Genomic DNA, 20,219 nt, shown 5'->3' on the forward strand with positions numbered 1-20,219 from the left:
TTGTAGTAACAATATTGCAATGAAAGGTTGAAATAAAATACAGCGTGGTTTATGTAAATAAGCATAGATTTTGTTTTGTGTAATAAGCAAACTGTTTTCAGAAAACACTATTTTAAATAGATAAATTGTTGTTAGTCTTTCTTTTTGTAAACACTGCACCAAAAGTAAAAACAAAAGCCATAAATATATGACTATATATATATATATTTTGAGACCGAGTCTTGCTCTGTTGCCCAGGCTGGAGTGCAGTGGTGGGATCTCTGCTCATTGCAACCTCTGCCTCTCGGGTTCAAGTCATTCTTCTTCCTCAGCCTCCTGAGTAGCTGAGATAACAGGCATGCGCCACCACATCCGACCAATCTTTATATTTTTAGTAGAGGCGGGGTTTCACCATGTTAGCCAGGCTGGTCTCGAACTCCTGACCTCAAGTGATCCACGCATCTCAGCCTCCCAAAATGCTGGGATTATGGGCATGAGCCACAACATCCAGCCCATGAACACTATATTTTATAAATCACAATCATTATTGTTGAAGTTTTTTAAAATATTGAATTATCTGATTACTTTTCCCATAACTAAAAATATACAAATCCTAGAATGCAATCATAGTACAAACTTGGAGAAACCAAATAATGTATTTTTCTTCTAATGTTCAGCCATTACAGTGGTATTCTCCTGAGCAGAAAAGAGCACATAGTTTATAATTGTTGAGGTTTTGTTTTACTTATGTTGATAAATGTATTTATTCTGGAAAGAACACTGATTTAAAAAAATACCACATTTTATCATTCTTCCCTTTGGGAGTTTCTTTCCACAGACATTTTTATAATTACTGTTCTGGTTTTGATATAATACTTCAATACTAATTAAGTTGTCCAAAGAAATTCAATGATCATTTATTGAACAACCACTATAGGCAAGGTACTGTGGAGATCTGTAAAAAATAAAGAGATGAAGGACATCACAACTTGTCTTCAAGGAGTTAAATTTCCTGAGAGATCTAGAACAAATTCAGCAGTTGCCCTAATACATAGTGTGTTAGTTCTCTATCACTCCTGTAACAAATTACCACAAATTTAGTGACTAAAAACAACACAAATTAATATCTTATAGTTTTTTTGGTCAGAAGGCTGAAATAGGTATCGTGGGGCTGAAATCAAGCTGTTGATGCACTGAGTTCCCTCTGGAAGCTCCAGGAAAGAATTCAGTTCCTTGTCTTTTCAGCTTCTAGAAGCTGCCTTCATTCCTTGGTTTGTGGCTTCCTTCCATCTTCAAAACCAGCAATTGCATCACTCCAATCTCTGTTTCAACCATATGTCTCTCACTCTGACTCTCCTTCCTCCTGTTTTTTTTAACTTAATAGGGTGCCTTTCCATTACATTAGTCCCACTCAAATAATGCAGGATAACCTCTCCATCTCAAAATCCTTAACTTAATCACATCTGCAAAGTCTTTTTGTCCATGTAAAATAACATAATCACAGGTTCTGGGGATTTCAATATGTAAATATCTTTTATTACAGGGGGCATTCTTCTGCCTATCACACTTGACTAAACTATGGTGAAGCGATGAATACCTTACATTTTAGATGTAAACACTGACATACTCAAAAATTCAACATTTGTTTTAACCTATTCATATTAAAATATTTAAATATTAACAGGGAAGATTATAAGGCCAAAAGTTTATCATATCCAATTAAGTAAGCAAGAAAAATTTCCCATTTCAGGTTTCAAAAGAAATAAGCAAATTTATTGACAATGCATAGATTAAGTCTTAGTAAATAAATTTACATTTGTATTTTTAGTTCACTGTTACATATCAATCACCTAACTGTGCTTTAATTTTATTTGAAAAATGTTACTGTCAGAAAGCAAAAACAACTGGACAGTAGAACTTAATTTGGTTCTACAGAAATATCTTGCGCTGACTTGTAAAACAATGAAATACTAGTTTTGAAAAAAACAATTATTAAATTATTTAATAAAAATCTTTAAATACTTTATAAAATCTTTTTATTTCACATATCCCTCTATTATCCCATTTCTCTGTTCCTCCTTAAAACAACATGACTAGAAAAATTTTTTTGAACTTTCTATTTCCAATTTTTTTCTCATTCTACGTTTAACCTATTTTAGTCCTATTTTGCTCCCGTTATACGGAAACTTAATTTTAGTGAAAGTCACCAGTGATCACCACACTGCTAAATCAAAGATCAAATCCTAGTCCTTATTTTACTGGATCTCTCAGTAGCATTCAAAGCTGATGATTATTCTCTTTTTGAACTTCTTTCTTAATTTGACATTCAGAACCTCAACTCTCTTGATTTTCATACTATTTCACCATTCAGTCCTCAGCCACATTTACCTCTCTTCTTTAACCACTTAACCCCCGATGATGGAGTGCCCCAGGGATCAGCCTTCGGATATTTACTTTTCTGTGTTTCTTCTACTCATCCTAAGTAGAATGAGTAGAAGTAGAATCCCCCTTGGGGATTTTACTATTATTTGCATGGTATTTATTCCTAAAATTTTATTTGCAGTCTGTATCTCTTCCTGGAGCTCCACAATCATTTACCTAAACTCCCTATTTAATATATCCAGTTGGATCTCCAGGAGACTCATAAACTCAGCATATCCTAAACTGAATTTATTATTTCTGCCCCCTTCTCTTACAGGAACAAAACAAAATTGCACAAGTAATGTTCTCTGTCTCAGTAAATGGCAACTCTATTCTTGCAGATGTTCAGGCCTAAAGCGTTGTAATTTACCTTGACTCTTTTCTGTCTCTCATATTTCATAACCAACCTGTCGGCAAATCCTGCTGATTGTAAACTTGGTTCCCGAATACGAACCTTCTCACCACATTCGTTATCACCATTTATCTCTCACTTAGATTATTTCCATGGTTTCCTAACTGATCTCCCTATTTGGGTTGCTTCCCTACATTACATTTTCAAATACAATAGGCAGAGTGATTCTTTAAAAATCTAAGTCAAATAATTTACCTGTGCACAACCTTATACAATTTTCCTGACTCAGTCTGAGTAAAATCCAAAGTCAGGATAGTGGCCTATAAACTCCTGCATTCTCTGGTTTTCTGTTACCTACCTGAGCTCAACTCACAGGTTTTCACATGCACTTTCTCCTTCTGGAATGTTCTTCTCTCCCATGAAGGCAGGGTATTTGTCTCCTTTATATTTTCAGTTTCAGAAATAGACGCTGGCACAGTGAAGGCACTCAGTGAATGTTTGTTAAATAGGTGAACATATTTTGTCTAAAACTAAATGTGAAGTAAAATATGTTCACTACTTTTCCTCTTAGAAAATCTAATGACAGCAAAAATGCAGAGGGTTTATTTTTCCTGTTTGTGTTCAGTACTTGATTCCAAAGGAATTTACAGGCTGAACAATGGTGTGTAACCAGTGACTTGCCTGTATTTTTCAAATTAAGGATTACTTGACAAGTGATAGAGGCATTGGGGTTAAATAAATTTCTGCTTCTGCTAGAGCTCTTGTATCAGCTGTCCTCAGAGTTGTCTTGGGTGCTTTAGTAAACAATAGAGACCCGTTCCCACTGCTTTCTTCACTGTCAGTCTGGCTGCTGCTAACAGCAACCAGGCAGGTCCTGTTTTTCGTTTGTTTGTTTTATATGTGTATTGACTTTCTTAAACATCTGAAAGCTATTACAACTTCTCTTTGAATTTTTCTCAAAAGTATTTTCTTTGTGTTTTTATTACTTCTACTGTTATAAGTACAATATTCTATTAGGTTGTTTGCATCATTCACCTTCTCCTGCCCCCATTGAGAATTCTCCATAAGCCCAAATATAAATGTCTTGACTACTTTTCTTATTTCACTCAGCATTCTACAGATGCTCAGTGGTGAGTGGAAAACGTAATAGTTAATAATAATTATAATAAAATGTCTGGTAATCTCTTAATTAGATATATAACAATTAAATTATTAGATAGTTGGCAATCTATTTAAGTTTACACACACACACACACACACACACACACTAATATTCGTTTCTTTCCAACCTCTTATAAGGCTGGTGATTATAATGATCCCTTGATTCAAGCAAGGTTCTTACAGCAGAACAAGAGTAAAAGAGTCAAATGCTTGTCTCTGAGATATAAAATCTAAAGTTCAGCCACAAAAGAAACATATTTTGAAGAACAGAGGCTGCTGCAAGTATTTTCACCTCCCAACATTAAGCTCCTCTGGGCTAGAAAGAGAGAAGCTTCATTCAGGAGGTATAGTTAAAGCTGGTGTAGGCTCCTTGAGAAGAAGAGTGGTGCTAGAATCCTCGGAGAAGCTTGGCTTGAGTAGAAGGCACCTGGGCTCATTTCCATTTGGGACCAGTGAGTCAGTAAGTCTTAGAGTTCTATCCCCAACTACAGAGGGGTAAATCTTTTACCAAAGAATTTTTTGTTTGTTTGTTTACAACAAAATTTGTTGAGCATAATAAATTCATTAAAGGTGCTATCTGATTTATCTCTACAACTCTGTATGAACTGATGAGAAAACTGAAATTCAGAAAGTTTAAGAAACCTGCCAGGCTGGGTGTGGTGGCTCATGCCTGTAATCCCAGCACTTTGGGAGGCCAAGGTGGGCAGATCACTTAAAGTCAGGAGTTCAAAACCAGCCTGGCCAACATCATGAAACCCCATCTCTATTAAAAATACAAAAAATTAGCCGGGCATGGTGGCGGGCTCCTATAGTCGCAGCTACTCAGGAGGCTGAGGCAGAAGAATTGCTTGAACCCGGGAGGTGGAGATTGCAGTGAGCGGAGATAGTGCCACTGCACTCCAGCCTGGGTGATAGAGCGAGACTCCATCTCAAAAAAAAAAAAAAAAAAAAAAAGGAACCTGCCTAAAATTGTACCACAAGACAGAAGAGAGGTTGAGGTTGTGGTCTCCACAGACAGATTGCCTTGTGTGAAACCAACTCCATTTCCTGTGAGTTGTGTGCTTTGGGAAAGTTACTTAGTGCTTTTTATGCTTTCTTTCTTCATCTTTAATGCTAACAATTATAGCCATTTATATAGTTCTTATTAGTACTAAATTAGTTAATACATGTAAAGTGCTTTGGTTTTAGTAAGTGCTTAATAAATATTGGCTCTTAATTTATTATGCAGCAGAGTTAGGAGTATAACCAAGACTCATCTGACTCCAGCCTGTGCTTTGAACACCGTACATACAGGCCCATACATACAGCTGATCTCATTATTGTAAGGACTGGAGAGGAATGGGATGCAGTTGACCTTCAAAAATAGCATCTTCCTGATTCTAGCTAAGCAGGGCTAACTGAGGCCCAAGCTGACAGGTCAGACGTTTCTTTCACAAGGATGTTCCTCTGTTTGACTTTACCTCCTCATTTCTTCATCCTTCCTATGGATTAAGCCATTTAGAACCAATTATTCCTGTGAATACCCATCAGAGATCTCTTGTATTTGTCTTCTCTGAAGAATGATTAAAATTATAATAAAAACTCTCCCACTCTACCCTAAAATGTGTTGTTACCTGGAACACCTAAAAATGTGTTGTTACCCAGAATATTTTCCCTCAGAGGTATCACAATGTGCCTATGAATATGTAAACTTGCCTTTTAAATCAATATCTGTGAAAATGTGAAGAATATCTTGTGAAATTAAATGGAAGTAATTGCTAACATATTTAGAGTTTATGATGAGGGGAGTACTGTACTAAGCAGCTGACATCCAATAATTCATTTAATTCTTACGGAAGCTCTATAAAGCAGTTGCTATAATTTCTCCCAATATAGAGATAAAAGAATGACTCAGTTTTAGCTCAAACAAGCAAAGTCATAGTGTCTGAGTGTTATCCAGGCAGTCTGACTACAGGGCCCTATGGCTTAACCATGAACCTCAGAAAATTCTGTTCAGACATTTTCTGGATGCCAGGTGGTCTTATCCAGCAGACAATGCCCTTTATTTCATAGGCATATCTCTGTAGAGTGACTGATTTTAACCTGATTGTCCTAATGTATGTAAATTTTAAAATTTACACAAGGATATATTCCTTCTGGTGTGACTATTCCTTTGCTTTTGAATATTTGCTCCAGAATATAAGATAAGATATGGTAGAATTTATAAATATGTTAAGCTTCTCCTGTGGCCATGTCCTTTTAAATCTGTGTATTTATAATTTCAATCCAATTACTTGTTTTTAACTTACATTTTTGCACTAAATTCTACAGGGGAATCTAAAACACTTCAGCATTTCTGAATTCTGAGCAACCTGAAAATAGGGATGTCTCAAGTTATATTCTTAGCTTCATCTTGCTAGTGGAGTAATTAAAGCATAAGTAAAATCTGTTTAAAGTTTAATGTAATTAGCAAAGCTTTAGGGTAAAATCTTACTAAATTCTAACAAATAAAATGTATATGGATTTTTTTTTTTACTTATTCTTAAAAAATGTAAAGAAAAATTGAGTTAATTATCAGAAAATCTAAGACTAAAACTTCTTTACTTATTTTTATCTTCTCAACTTATAATTCTCTTGATAGTTTCTTCCATTTCCTAATTCAGATTAGGTACATATGTGCAGAACTTCGACAGTTACAGTTACAGTGGTTTCCCTTCAATAGGCTGGGACTGTGTTTTTTTCTAAAATATTCTGTATCATTTCTTCCATACATGTTTTTTAAAAGTCTCCACTTAGAAATATAACTGTGATAACAGAAACTTTGAAAAAAATAATAGTTGAGGTTAATGTATTGATGATTAAAATTTCTGATCCACGTTTGAGGCCTGAATATTGTTTTAAGTGCAGTAAACCATTGGTGAGAACTGAAAATTATTTCCATTAGCTAAGAAATAACAGAGGTAAACCACATTAACTTTCTATCCACAGTCTTCAATGAAAATGCTTTCATTGTGCATATTTTGCTTAGAAAATGAACCAGCTTCGTTAAATTTAAACATAAATTGACACGATTCTATCAATTTTGCGCTGATTATGAACACTTTTATAGTGAATTATTTGCACAATAGTAGACACAGAGTGCCACTGTGGCCTTTTCAGTATGTTTGCATGGAAGCAAATAAGCCTACTATCAAAACCAGAGTGAAATTCACAGTTCTTATGGATTTTATTTTTATTATTGATTCTAAGAATTCAAGTATATTACTTTTGTTTCAACATTGAATCTGAACTAACAAAGGATGAAGCAAGAGTGAAATGGAGTTAAAAATAAATCCAAGCTGAGTAATGCATGTTCAATCTATCACTACTAAAGTTTGAATTCTGGAAAATTAACCACACTGTATTAGATCCCATTTGCATGATAATATTGTATATTTTTACAAAGGATGTTTACTTTTTTCATTAATTCTCATTTGTCTTTCTGACAATTCTATGTAACACTGTGATTCCCGATAAGTCTAGTGAAATATTTCCACTTGCATCCTCCAAGTCACACCTAACTGGCTGCTTCTTGGTTCTCTCAATTTAATTCCCATAATGGTTAATTTTAAACTCTTTTATTTATTTACTTAAACACTACAGTACTAGAAATGCAGTATCTCCAATCAGATCAAAGCTCTTCAGTAACAGGAGAAAATTATTCAAAATTCAATGAATATTTATTTAGTTCTTGAGATAGGTCAAACAATGTAGTAAGAAGCTGAAAATTCATAGATGAATAAGCTACTGAAGAATGTTGAAGGCAATTTGTAAGAAGCACTATAGTGTGGATGTGCACTGAGTGTTGTGGATCACAGAGGAATGAATAAAATCTAGGGCTGGAAAGAGGTTAAGAGACATGAAATAAAACACAAAACATTCAATTTGTGTTTAAATTAATGAGTAGATGCATTTCTCATGAATAAGGAGGAGGAAGAGACAGAGAATAAGACCAGGTTATGGGTTTTCATAAAACATGGCTTGCTTGGGAAAGAGAATAGAATAGTTGTATATGGTCACAGGGTGCCAGAGAGGGAATAGTGGGAGATAATGTTAGATAGATGGAAGGCAGGCAGACTGGGAAGGGCCTAAATATTTGTCTTTTTTTTTCTATAATATTTGTATTTTCCTTGTAGGAAATGGAAAGACATTGATCTATATTACACTGGAGTTTTTTAAATGAAATATCACTTTCTTTAAGAAGCAGTATCATACTCTGCACCTCTAAATTAGATGCCTTCTTATGCATTCCCAGATTTCATAGTATGCTGTACTTAGTTCTACCATAGTACTCACCATAGTTTTGTAATTGTGTATGTGAGCGTGTGTGTGTGTCTGTAGTCTATTTTAATTTTTTATTTAATTAATTTATTTTTACATACAGGATCTTGCTCTGTCACCAGGCTGGAGGGCAGTGGCATCATCACAGCTCACTGCAACTTTGAGCTCCTGGGCTCAAGAAATTCTCCCCCTTCAGCCTTTTGAGTAGCTAGGACTACAGGAATGTGTCACCACTCCTGGCTAATAAATTAATTCTTTTTTTTTTTTTTTTTTTTTTGTAGAGAAGGGGTTTCTGTATGAGTACCCAGGCTGGTCTCAAACTCCTCGGTTCAAGCTATCCTCCTGTCTCAGCCCCACAAAGTGCTAGGATTACAGGCATGAGTCACTGTGCCTGGCCTATATCTGTAGTCTATACTAAACTGCAGGCTTCTGTAGGACTTTGACATACCTTATTCTCGGTTATATGCTCATTACCTAGCACTTGGCTTTGCCCATGGTGGATTCTTAGTAAATATTTGGTGAATATATTAATCACGTTTTTATTTTTTTTATTTATTTTTTTTTTCATTTTATTTTTTATTTTTATTTTTATTTTTTTTGAGACGGAGTCGCCCAGGCTGGAAGCTCTGCCTCCCGGGGTCACGCCATTCTCCTGCCTCAGCCTCCTGAGTAGCTGGGACTACAGGTGCCTGCCACCACGCCTGGCTAATGTTTTTTTTTTTTTTTTTTAATTATACTTTAGGGTTTTAGGGTACATGTGCACAATGTGCAGGTTTGTTACATATGTATCCATGTGCCATGTTGATTTCCTGCACCCATTAACTCGTCATTTAGCATTAGATTTATCTCCTAATGCTGTCCCTCCCCCCTCCCCCCACCCCACAACAGTCCCCGGAGCGTGATGTTCCCCTTCCTGTGTCCATGAGTTCTCATTGTTCAATTCCCACCTATGAGTGAGAACATGCGGTGTTTGGTTTTTTGTCCTTGCGATAGTTTACTGAGAATGATGTTTTCCAGTTTCATCCATGTCCCTACAAAGGACATGAACTCATCATTTTTTATGGCTGCATAGTATTCCATGGTGTATATGTGCCACATTTTCTTAATCCAGTCTATCGTTGTTGGACATTTGGGTTGGTTCCAACTCTTTGCTATTGTGAATAGTGCCGCAATAAACATACGTGTGCATGTGTCTTTATAGCAGCATGATTTATAGTCCTTTGGGTATATACCCAGTAATGGGATGGCTGGGTCAAATGGTATTTCTAGTTCTAGATCCCTGAGGAATCGCCACACTGACTTCCACAATGGTTGAACTAGTTTACAGTCCCACCAACAGTGTAAAAGTGTTCCTATTTCTCCACATCCTCTCCAGCACCTGTTGTTTCCTGATTTTTTTAATGATGGCCATTCTAACTGGTGTGAGATGGTATCTCACTGTGGTTTTGATTTACATTTCTCTGATGGCCAGTGATGAGGAGCATTTCTTCATGTGTTTTTTGGCTGCATAAATGTCTTCTTTTGAGAAGTGTCTGTTCATGTCCTCTGCCCACTTTTTGATGGGGTTGTTTGTTTTTTTCTTGTAAATTTGTTTGAGTTCATTGTAGATTCTGGATATTAGCCCTTTGTCAGATGAGTAGGTTGCAAAAATTTTCTCCTATTGTGTAGGTTGCCTGTTCACTCTGATGATAGTTTCTTTTGCTGTGCAGAAGCTCTTTAGTTTAATGAGATCCCATTTGTCAATTTTGGCTTTTGTTGCCATTGCTTTTGGTGTTTTAGGCATGAAGTCCTTGCCCACGCCTATGTCCTGAATGGTATTGCCTAGGTTTTCTTGTAGGATTTTAATGGTTTTAGGTCTAACATATAAGTCTTTAATCCATCTTGAATTAATTTTTGTATAAGGTGTAAGGAAGGGATCCAGTTTCAGCTTTCTACATATGGCTAGCCAGTTTTCCCAGCACCATTTATTAAATAGGGAATCCTTTCCCCATTTCTTGTTTTTGTCAGGTTTGTCAAAGATCAGATAGTTGTAGCTATCGGCATCATCTCTGAGGGCTCTGTTCTGTTCCATTGATCTATGTCTCTGTTGTGGTACCAGTACCATGCTGTTTTGGTTACTGTAGCCTTGTAGTATAGTTTAAAGTCAGGTAGTGTGATGCCTCCAGCTTTGTTCTTTTGGCTTAGGATTGACTTGGCGATGCGGGCTCTTTTTTGGTTCCATATGAACTTTAAAGTAGTTTTTTCCAATTCTGTGAAGAAAGTCATTGGTAGCTTGATGGGGATGGCATTGAATCTATAAATTACCTTGGGCAGTATGGCCATTTTCACGATATTGATTCTTCCAACCCATGAGCATGGAATGTTCTTCCATTTGTTTGTATCCTCTTTTATTTCATTGAGCAGTGGTTTGTAGTTCTCCTTGAAGAGGTCCTTCACATCCCTTGTAAGTTGGATTCCTAGGTATTTTATTCTCTTTGAAGCAATTGTGAATGGGAGTTCACTCATGATTTGGCTCTCTGTTTGTCTGTTATTGGTGTACAAGAATGCTTGTGATTTTTGTACATTAATTTTGTATCCTGAGACTTTGCTGAAGTTGCTAATCAGCTTAAGGAGATTTTGGGCTGAGACAATGGGGTTTTCTAGATATACAATCATGTCATCTGCAAACAGGGAAAATTTGACTTCCTCTTTTCCTAATTGAATACCCTTTATTTCCTTCTCCTGCCTGATTGCTCTGGCCAGAACTTGCAGCACTATGTTGAATAGGAGCGGTGAGAGAGGGCATCCCTGTCTTGTGCCAGTTTTCAGAGGGAATGCTTCCAGTTTTTGCCCATTCAGTATGATATTGGCTGTGGGTTTGTTGTAGATAGCTCTTATTATTTTGAGATACGTCCCATCAATACCTAATTTATTGAGAGTTTTTAGCATGAAGGGTTGTTGAATTTTGTCAAAGGCCTTTTCTGCATCTATTGAGATAATCATGTGGTTTTTGTCTTTGGTTCTGTTTATATGCTGGATTACATTTATTGATTTGCGTATGTTGAACCAGCCTTGCATCCCAGGGATGAAGCCCACTTGATCATGGTGGATAAGCTTTTTGATGTGCTGCTGGATTCGGTTTGCCAGTATTTTATTGAGGATTTTTGCATCAATGTTCATCAAGGATATTGGTCTGAAATTCTCTTTTTTGGTTAAGTCTCTGCCAGGTTTTGGTATCAGGACGATGCTGGCTTCATAAAATGTGTTAGGGAGGATTCCCTCTTTTTCTATCGATTGGAATAGTTTCAGAAGGAATGGTACCAGTTCCTCCTTGTACCTCTGGTAGAATGCAGCTGTGAATCCATCAGGTCCTGGACTCTTTTTGGTTGGTAAGCTATTGATTATTGCCACAATTTCAGAACCTGTTACTGGTCTATTCAGAGATTCAACTTCTTCCTGGTTTAGTCTTGGGAGGGTGTATTTGTCGAGGAATTTATCCATTTCTTCTAGATTTTCTAGTTTATTTGCATAGAGGTGTTTGTAGTATTCTCTGATGGTAGATTGTATTTCTGTGGGATCGGTGGTGATATCCCCTTTTTCGTTTTTTATTGCATCTATTTGATTCTTCTCTCTTTTCTTCTTTATTAGTCTTGCTAGCGGTCCATCAATTTTGTTGATCTTTTCAAAAAACCAGCTCCTGGATTCATTAATTTTTTGAAGGGTTTTTTGTGTGTCTATTTCCTTCAGTTCTGCTCTGATTTTAGTTATTTCTAGCCTTCTGCTAGCTTTTGAATGTGTTTGCTCTTGCTTTTCTAGTTCTTTTAATTGTGATGTTAGGGTGTCAATTTTGGATCTTTCCTGCTTTCTCTTGTGGGCATTTAGTGCTATAAATTTCCCTCTACACACTGCTTTGAACGTGTCCCAGAGATTCTGGTATGTTGTGTCTTTGTTCTCGTTGGTTTCAAAGAACATCTTTATTTCTGCCTTCATTTCATTATGTACCCAATAGTCATTCAGGAGCAGGTTGTTCAGTTTCCATGTAGTTGAGCGGTTTTGACTGAGTTTCTTAATCCTGAGTTCTAGTTTGATTGCACTGTGGTCTGAGAGACAGTTTGTTATAATCTCTGTTCTTTTACATTTGCTGAGAAGAGCTTTACTTCCATCTATGTGGTCAATTTTGGAATAGGTGTGGTGTGGTGCTGAAAAAAATGTATATTCTGTTGATTTGGGGTGGAGAGTTCTGTAGATGTCTATTAGGTCCACTTTATGTAGAGCTGAGTTCAATTCCTGGATATCCTTGTTAACTTTCTGTCTCGTTGATCTGTCTAATGCTGACAGTGGGGTGTTAAAATCTCCCATTATTATTGTGTGGGAGTTTAAGTCCCTTTGTAGGTCACTGAGGACTTGCTTTATGAATCTGGGTGCTCCTGTGTTGGGTGCATATATATTTAGGATAGTTAGCTCTTCTTGTTGAATTGATCCCTTTACCATTATGTAATGGCCTTCTTTGTCTCTTTTGATCTTTGTTGGTTTAAAGTCTATTTTATCAGAGACTAGGATTGCAACCCCTGCCTTTTTTTGTTTTCCAGTTGCTTGATAGATCTTCCTCCATCCCTTTATTTTGAGTCTGTGTGTGTCTCTGCACGTGAGATGGGTTTCCTGAATACAGCACACTGATGGGTCCTGAATCCTTATCCAGTTTGCCAGTCTGTGTCTTTTGATTGGAGCATTTAGCCCATTTACATTTAACGTGAATATTGTTATGTGTGAATTTGATCCTGTCATTATGATGTTAGTTGGTTATTTTGCTCGTTAGTTGCTATAGTTTCTTCCTAGCCTCGATGGTCTTTACAATTTGGCATGTTTTTGCAGGGGCTGGTACCGGTTGTTCCTTTCCATGTTTAGTGCTTCCTTCAGGAGCTCTTTTAGGGCAGGCCTGGTGGTGACAAAATCACTTAGCGTTTGCTTGTCTGTAAAGTATTTTATTTCTCCTTCACTTATGAAGCTTAGTTTGGCGGGATAGGAAATTCTGGGCTGAAAATTCTTTTCTTTAAGAATGTTGAATATCGGCCCCCACTCTCTTCTGGCTTGTAGAGTTTCTGCTGAGAGATCAGCTGTTAGTCTGATGGGCTTCCCTTTGTGGGTAACCCGACCTTTCTCTCTGGCTGCCCTTAACATTTTTTCCTTCATTTCAACGTTGGTGAATCTGACAATTATGTGTCTTGGAGTTGCCCTTCTCGAGGAGTATCTTTGTGGCGTTCTCTGTATCTCCTGAATCTGAATGCTGGCCTGCCTTGCTAGATTGGGGAAGTTCTCCTGGATAATATCTTGCAGAGTGTTTTCCAACTTGGTTCCATTCTCCCCATCATTTTCAGGTACACCAATCAGACGTAGGTTTGGTCTTTTCACATAGTCCCAAATTTCTTGGAGGCTTTGTTCATTTCTTTTTATTCTTTTTTCTCTAAACTTCCCTTCTCTCTTCATTTCATTCATTTCATCTTCTATCAGCGATACCCTTTCTTCCAGTTGATCGCATCTGCTACTGAGGCTTCTGCATTCTTCGCGTAGTTCTCGAAACTTGGCTTTCAGCTCCATCGTCTCCTTGAAGCCCTTCTCTCCATTGGTTATTCTAGTTATCCATTCTTCTAATTTTTTTTCAAAGTTTTTAACTTCTTTGCTATTGTTTTGAATTTCCTCTCATAGCTCAGAGTAGTTTGATCGTCTGAAGCCTTCTTCTCTCAACTCATCAAAGTCATCCTCCATCCAGCTTTGTTCCGTTGCTGGTGAGGAACTGCGTTCCTTTGGAGGAGGAGAGGTGCTCTGTTTTTTAGAGTTTCCAGTTTTTTTGGTCTGTTTTTTCCCCATCTTTGTGGTTTTGTCTACTTTTTGTCTTCGATGATGGTGATGTACAGATGGGTTTTTGGTGTGGATGTCCTTTCTCTTTGTTAATTTTCCTTCTACCAAACAAGACCCTCAGCTGCAGGTCTGTTGGAGTTTACTAGAGGTCCACTCCAGACCCTGTTTGGCTGGGTGTCAGCAGCGGTGGCTGCAGAACAGTGGATTTTCGTGAGACCACAAATTCAGCTGTCTGATAGTTCCTCTGAAAGTTTTGTCTCAGAGGAGTACCCGGTTGAATGAGGTGTCAGTCTGTCCCTACTGGGGGGGTGCCTCCCAGTTAGGCTGCTCAGGGGTGAGGGACCCACTTTAGGAGGCAGTCTGTCCGTTCTCAGATCTCCAGCTGCGTGCTGGGAGAACCACTACTCTCTTCAAAGCTGTCAGTCAGACAGGGACATTTAAGGCTGTGGAGGTTCTCGCTGAGTTTTTGGTTGTCTGTGCCCTGCCCCCAGAGGTGGAGCCTACAGAGGCAGGCAGGCCTCCTTGAGCTGTGGTGGGCTCCACCCAGTTCGAGCTTCCTGGTTGCTTTGTTTACCTAAGCAAGCCTGGGCAATGGCGGGCGCCCCTCCCCCAGCCTCGTTGCCGCCTTGCAGCGTGATCTCAGACTGCTGTGCTAGCAATCAGCAAGACTCTGTGGGCATAGGACCCTCCGAGACAGGTGCGGGACACAATCTCCTAGTGTGCCGTTTTCCAGGCCCGTTGGAAAAGCGCAGTATTAGGACGGGACTGACCCGATATTCCAGGTGCCGTCTGTTTCCCCTTTCTTTGACTAGGAAAGGGAACTCCCTGACCCCTTGCGCTTCCCGAGTGAGGCAATGCCTCGCCCTGCTTCGGCTCGCGCACAGTGCGCTTCACCGACTGTCCTGAACCCACTGTTAGGCACTCCCTAGTGAGATGAAACCGGTACCTCAAGCAGAAATGCAGAAATCACCCGTCTTCTGTGTCGCTGGGGCTGGGAGCTGGAGACCGGAGCTGTTCCTATTCGGCCATCTTGGCTCCACCCCCTCTTAATCACGTTTTTAAGATGAGAACTCTGATATGAGTGTCAAGGAGGCAGAGAAGTGAGATGGGATAATCAAGGAAAGTGGCAAAGTATGAATTTAACCCTGAGAGATTATTTTAAAGTATATGTAGTGAATATGCTATGCTTTGTCCATTATAAATAGTCCAGTGTTTGAAGCCTTAGATTAATTTGACTACATAAATATTAGAATTTTCTAACTATAGGCTTAAGCCAAGTAAGCCGTATTCAACCACATTAAACTATTTTGTCATATATCTTATCTTATTTCTTTCTATGGCAACAGAGATAGTACTATGGGGATGATGATATTGAATCTATATCTAATAGTGTAGTCTGTATCACAGGCAAAATCATATTTACAGTATCTTGTCTTAGCTTTGACAGTAAGATTCAGTACCCAAGCCATTTCTACTTATCTAGGCTGCCATTATATTCATGCAAGCCTTTGATAGATCAATGGAACAGGGTAGCCTGGTGTAGCAAGAAGAACCCTGTTTTAAGACAGAATAGGAAAAGTCTCTGTCTTGCAATTAAACTGTCTTGTGACTTTGGACAAGTTATCAGAGCCTGGAGCTAATGCTTCTGGTTTCAAATTTTAGCAGATTTAAGTGAGATAAAGTATACAAAGTCTCTAGTACAATAACTGGCATATTGGAATTTTTAGGCTCCTCCCTGGTCACCTCCCTGAGTTTCTTCACTTACTAAAGTAGGAGGTTTAGTGGCAGTCATTTCTGATGTCATCATGAGTGTATGATTCTATTAAGATGAATTATAAAACTAGTTGTTTACACTTCACATAGGGTAGACAATTGTCTCTCAAATATGGCAGAACATTTAAAAGGGGAAACTGAACAAAGTTTTCTAACATTGGGTTTTTAAAAGGCTTACTATTTTTAATGCATTTCTAAAAAAGAAGTCCCTTAATACTAGCATTACCTTCTGGAAAACAACAGCAGTAACAAAAGAATTGGAAGAATAATACAATCGCTTTTTCCTATCCATAAATGAATGAATGATGCAGTGCTTCTAGAACTGAAAAGCATTTGAGAGCCATGCTTAGCTTGAAATCTTTTTAGAATTATTTAGCCTTCTTTCTAAGGAAGAGTTGCTTTTATTTTTTACATATGACTACTTCCATCTTTTACAAAAATAGAAGAGACTGAAAATGACTGTCTTCTATAACCCTATGCTGTAAAGGCCTAGAGGGGAATTTTGAGAAAAGAAGTAAAAACTGCCTGAAATGGTTTGACATAAAATGTCATTTTTTTCTAAAATGATTCTGACTTGTCTTTCAAATATTTTGAATGAAACAGAAAAGAACTAGCTTCCTATTAATCTAGAATATAGATTTTTTATCATTCTTCAAAAAATAGTCCATTCAAACATTTCTTGGCAATATGGAGGAAGACTTGTCACATCACTCGAAATTTTCTTTAAGAAGCCTTGTCTCATAAAGTCAGTCGATCTTTTAAGATTTGAAGAATAATGATTATCAGGTAAGAAGATAATCAGGTTAAAGCTAGCAGCACTGGAAATTTTTCTTTCTTGAGTCTACAAGGACTGTTTGGCTTTTCTAAAGCCTAAGAGCTTGTTCCTAAACCTCCTTACTTTAAAGCCAAGTTAATGAAATATATTAACTACTAGTCACTTAGTCATTATGCTAAATATTAACATTTTAATAATATACTGTTTTTGCAAAAGCAAGTATATGTATAATCTGTATAATTATACAATTTTTCACTTTTATTATATTTATTTTAAATATTTAAAGTTTTAATACAATATACTAAAAATATTATAAATATTTTTTCTGTATATAAGAAAAAGTGGAAACACACTTACCAGACTATTGGCAGTGGTAGATTCACAGAGAATATATGGTACAGGAAGTTTTCTTTCTGTGCTATATCTCTTGAATTTTTGATAAGAACATGAATATCTTTGGTAATTAGAAAATATTTCCTAAAAAAATTAGTAGATGAACATACGAAGAGAGTGATATGTGAAGGAAAAGGTATAAACCCCATTAAGATAGGCTCTGTTTCTGTCTTGTTCAGGATTGTGTTTCACAGTACCTGCCTCACAGAAGGCACTTAATAAATATTTCTTGAATGAATGAATCAAAACATTAAAGAAGCTGCCGCAACTAATTTATAAGCTGTCTTTAGAGACCACATGAAATCTTTCTTTATATGGGAACATTTGCATTGTTAGACTAGGATAATGCATCTTTGACCATTGCCGTGGGAATATATGCCTTGGAAATACTTTCAGGTGCAAGTCTTTGGAAATATAGTCATTCAGAGAGAAACAAACAAAAAGTGTGTTCATTATGTTTGCTAGAATGGCTCTTTTTGTGGGATTATAGAGGTCTATTGTGCATGACTTAACACATTTTGAATTTGGCAAGATCTACAAAATGAGAGGAATAGAACCTGGCTCCTTCTGATCTACTTGTGTCTTCTTTTACTGAGAGTGTTTTACTGGCAGTCTACCCAGTAACGCTAGCACAAGATTCATATTTCCTTTTACTTTCATTCATAAGCACTTTTCCACTTTCTAACAAAGAGAACTTGAGAAAACTCACTGAGTCTTAGAATTTCACTCATTCCTGGTGAACAAAATAAAGTTTCGTCCTTCACAGAGATTCTAAGGGTGTGATAAGGGGTAATACTTTCCTCAGATATGTCTACAACAACTATAGATGCAGCAGCAACTACTATGTCCTGAAGACCTGCTATGTGTTTGGCATGACATACATTTTCTAATGTAGTTTTTCTAAAAACCTTATAAGGTAGGCATTTGTATATTCATTTTTGGAGGGTGAAACTGAGGCTCAGAGATATTAAATGTACTCAAAAGAGGCTTGTATTAAAATGACTTACCTGAGACTCAATTCTGGTAGGTCTGGATCTAAGGATGTTTGCTGCTGTGGCTGTTTTGTTTTGCAACTTTCCTATAGTCCATTGTTTTTATGGCTTCACTTGACAGCTGCCCCTTCTATGTAAAGAGCATGCATAGCCTGGGAAATTCTGATGAAAATTAGAGTACAACCCTGAAATGCCAGAACTTGGATTGCACTCAAACTGTCACATGCTTTCTAGCTATGATAAATGGGCCTGAACTCATTAGTGATGGATTTCTAGCAGCAGCAATTGCACAGGTAAAACTTCTTAACTAAGCAGATATTCAATCATTCTGGCACTCTAAAATGTCTTAAGTGCTCTCAGTGTAATCATCTTTTTGTTTCTTTGCTACATTTGGATGAGTAAAATCAGGAAGCATTAGAATAATGCCAAGTCCTTCCAAAAGTATAGGCCAAATGCAGAGGTATTTTGGGAAACCCACTTCTTGTGTCACACTAAGTTTTCTTGGATCTTGATTATTTAATGCCAAAAATGCTAGTTGAATTACAGTCTTGTACACTTGAATGCAGAAGAGTAAGTGGACTCAGCTCTTGGTGGAAGTATACCTTTATTTCCTTTCTCCCCACTCTGGCAGATCTTCATCTATCTCTGTCTCTCGGGCTCCAGGAGTTTGGCACTTTGCCACCCAGTCAGCTCCTGAGACAGCATAATGAAAGTTAATGGACCTCCAATTCAGGTAATTCACATGAATTAAAAATAACTTAGGAAAGCATTTAGGGCCCTATAAAATAAAATTTAGAATACTACACTCAGAGGTCATAATAGTCCAGTTTAAACTTTCTGCCACACAAAATAAATTAAATTTATTTGAAATATCTAAAAATTATTAAAGTCAGAGAGAATAGAATTTTTCCAAGTCTTTTGCAAAATAAATAATCCCAGTAATGCTTTCTTGCTTGATTAGTTCTAAATGTTTTAAGATCTGATTTAAAGATTGCTTACACCTTTTAAAGTACATGTAGAAAAGACTTGTAGCATAAAATAAACTTACATAAATTATTTTGTAATTTCTAAAATTCTATAAAAATTATGGTCCAATATAGAATATAGACTATAGAGGAAAAGGGTAATATTTGTGCAGAACCCACATAAATTATATGATGGATGAAAGAGAATGAAAAGGGACCTTGAATTTGCTTTAGAAGAGGCATAATAAACTTACTGCTGAAAACCCTTTAATCCTTTCCTTTGTTACAAATTGAGCTTCACTTAAACCAACCCAGAGGGACTGCTGAAATCTCTTCAGGAGCTAAATTTCTCAATTCCACAAATATTTATTAAACTAGGCATTATGAATTCAAATATAAAGGTCAGTAATGTGCTGTCCTACCCTTAAGTAATCTACAATTTAGTTATTAGATAAGGCAAGTACTGGCATCTTACAGTGCAAGGAAGGATATAACAGTGTCCACAGGCTAAGCACAAAATACTCTCTGAGTTTTTTGAAAGGAAACTAAATCATGTTGAAGTCTGCATGGTAGAGTGAGAAAATATAAAACTGAGGTTTAAATACGGTTTTTCCACCTTCTAATTTTGGGTCCTAGGAAATTATTTAAACTTTTGGAGCTTTAGCTTCTTTTGATATAAAATGCACTTCATAAGTGTTTTTTACAAGATTTTCTCATTATCTGTTTATTAATTCATGAAGAAGTATGTACTGATTGTTAACTGTTTGCCTGGTTCTATAGCTGTGTACAGTGTATAGTATAGCTGGGTAGCAAAAATATGGTAGGTGCTATGATAAAATGGATATGCAGATTATAGCAGGGCTTTAAAGAAAAGTGTAGTCACTACTACTCAAGGGAGATCCAGAATCTCGTAGAGGAGCTGCCATTACGATCTTTACTTTGCAGATGAGAAAATGAAAGCTAAGAACATTTGAATAATTGTCCCCAGGGTGGACACTTACTAAGTGGCTGAGCCAGGAGCCAGGGCTCCAGCATTTTTACATGAGGCAATCAATTCTGTGTTAGCTTTGAAAAGGATTATCAAAATAATGAGACCTAAAGGAATCATTTACATCAATGGGAATGTGCATACCTCAATATCTCAGAGCATTTTAAAGAAATTGATATTTTGTTTAGCAATTATTTTTATAATTAATGGTGACATATACTCACTCATATAACTGTTATGCAAAGCAGGCTTTTGAATAGTATGTGGAAATATTTAAGAAGTCTTC

At 37.0% G+C, this 20,219-nt stretch overlaps 1 protein-coding gene across 2 annotated transcripts in view; it reads right to left on the reverse strand.

The window, feature by feature from the left end:
* The window catches only part of OLFM3 (olfactomedin 3), a 209,808-nt gene that overhangs the window by 122,379 nt on the left and 67,210 nt on the right, over nt 1–20,219 (reverse strand). Inside the window, exon 1 of one of the 2 annotated variants that reach the window (XM_063624362.1) lies at nt 18,583–18,604. The exons of the other annotated variant lie outside the window; for it this stretch is intronic. The gene's annotated coding sequence lies outside the window, so the exon portion shown is untranslated. Of the gene's footprint in view, nt 1–18,582; nt 18,605–20,219 lie in introns of those variants that run through there. 2 annotated transcript variants of the gene reach the window in all.

The sequence above is a fragment of the Symphalangus syndactylus genome, chromosome 12 (assembly GCF_028878055.3).
Source record: "Symphalangus syndactylus isolate Jambi chromosome 12, NHGRI_mSymSyn1-v2.1_pri, whole genome shotgun sequence".
In the NCBI taxonomy this organism is placed as follows: Eukaryota; Metazoa; Chordata; class Mammalia; order Primates; family Hylobatidae; genus Symphalangus; species Symphalangus syndactylus.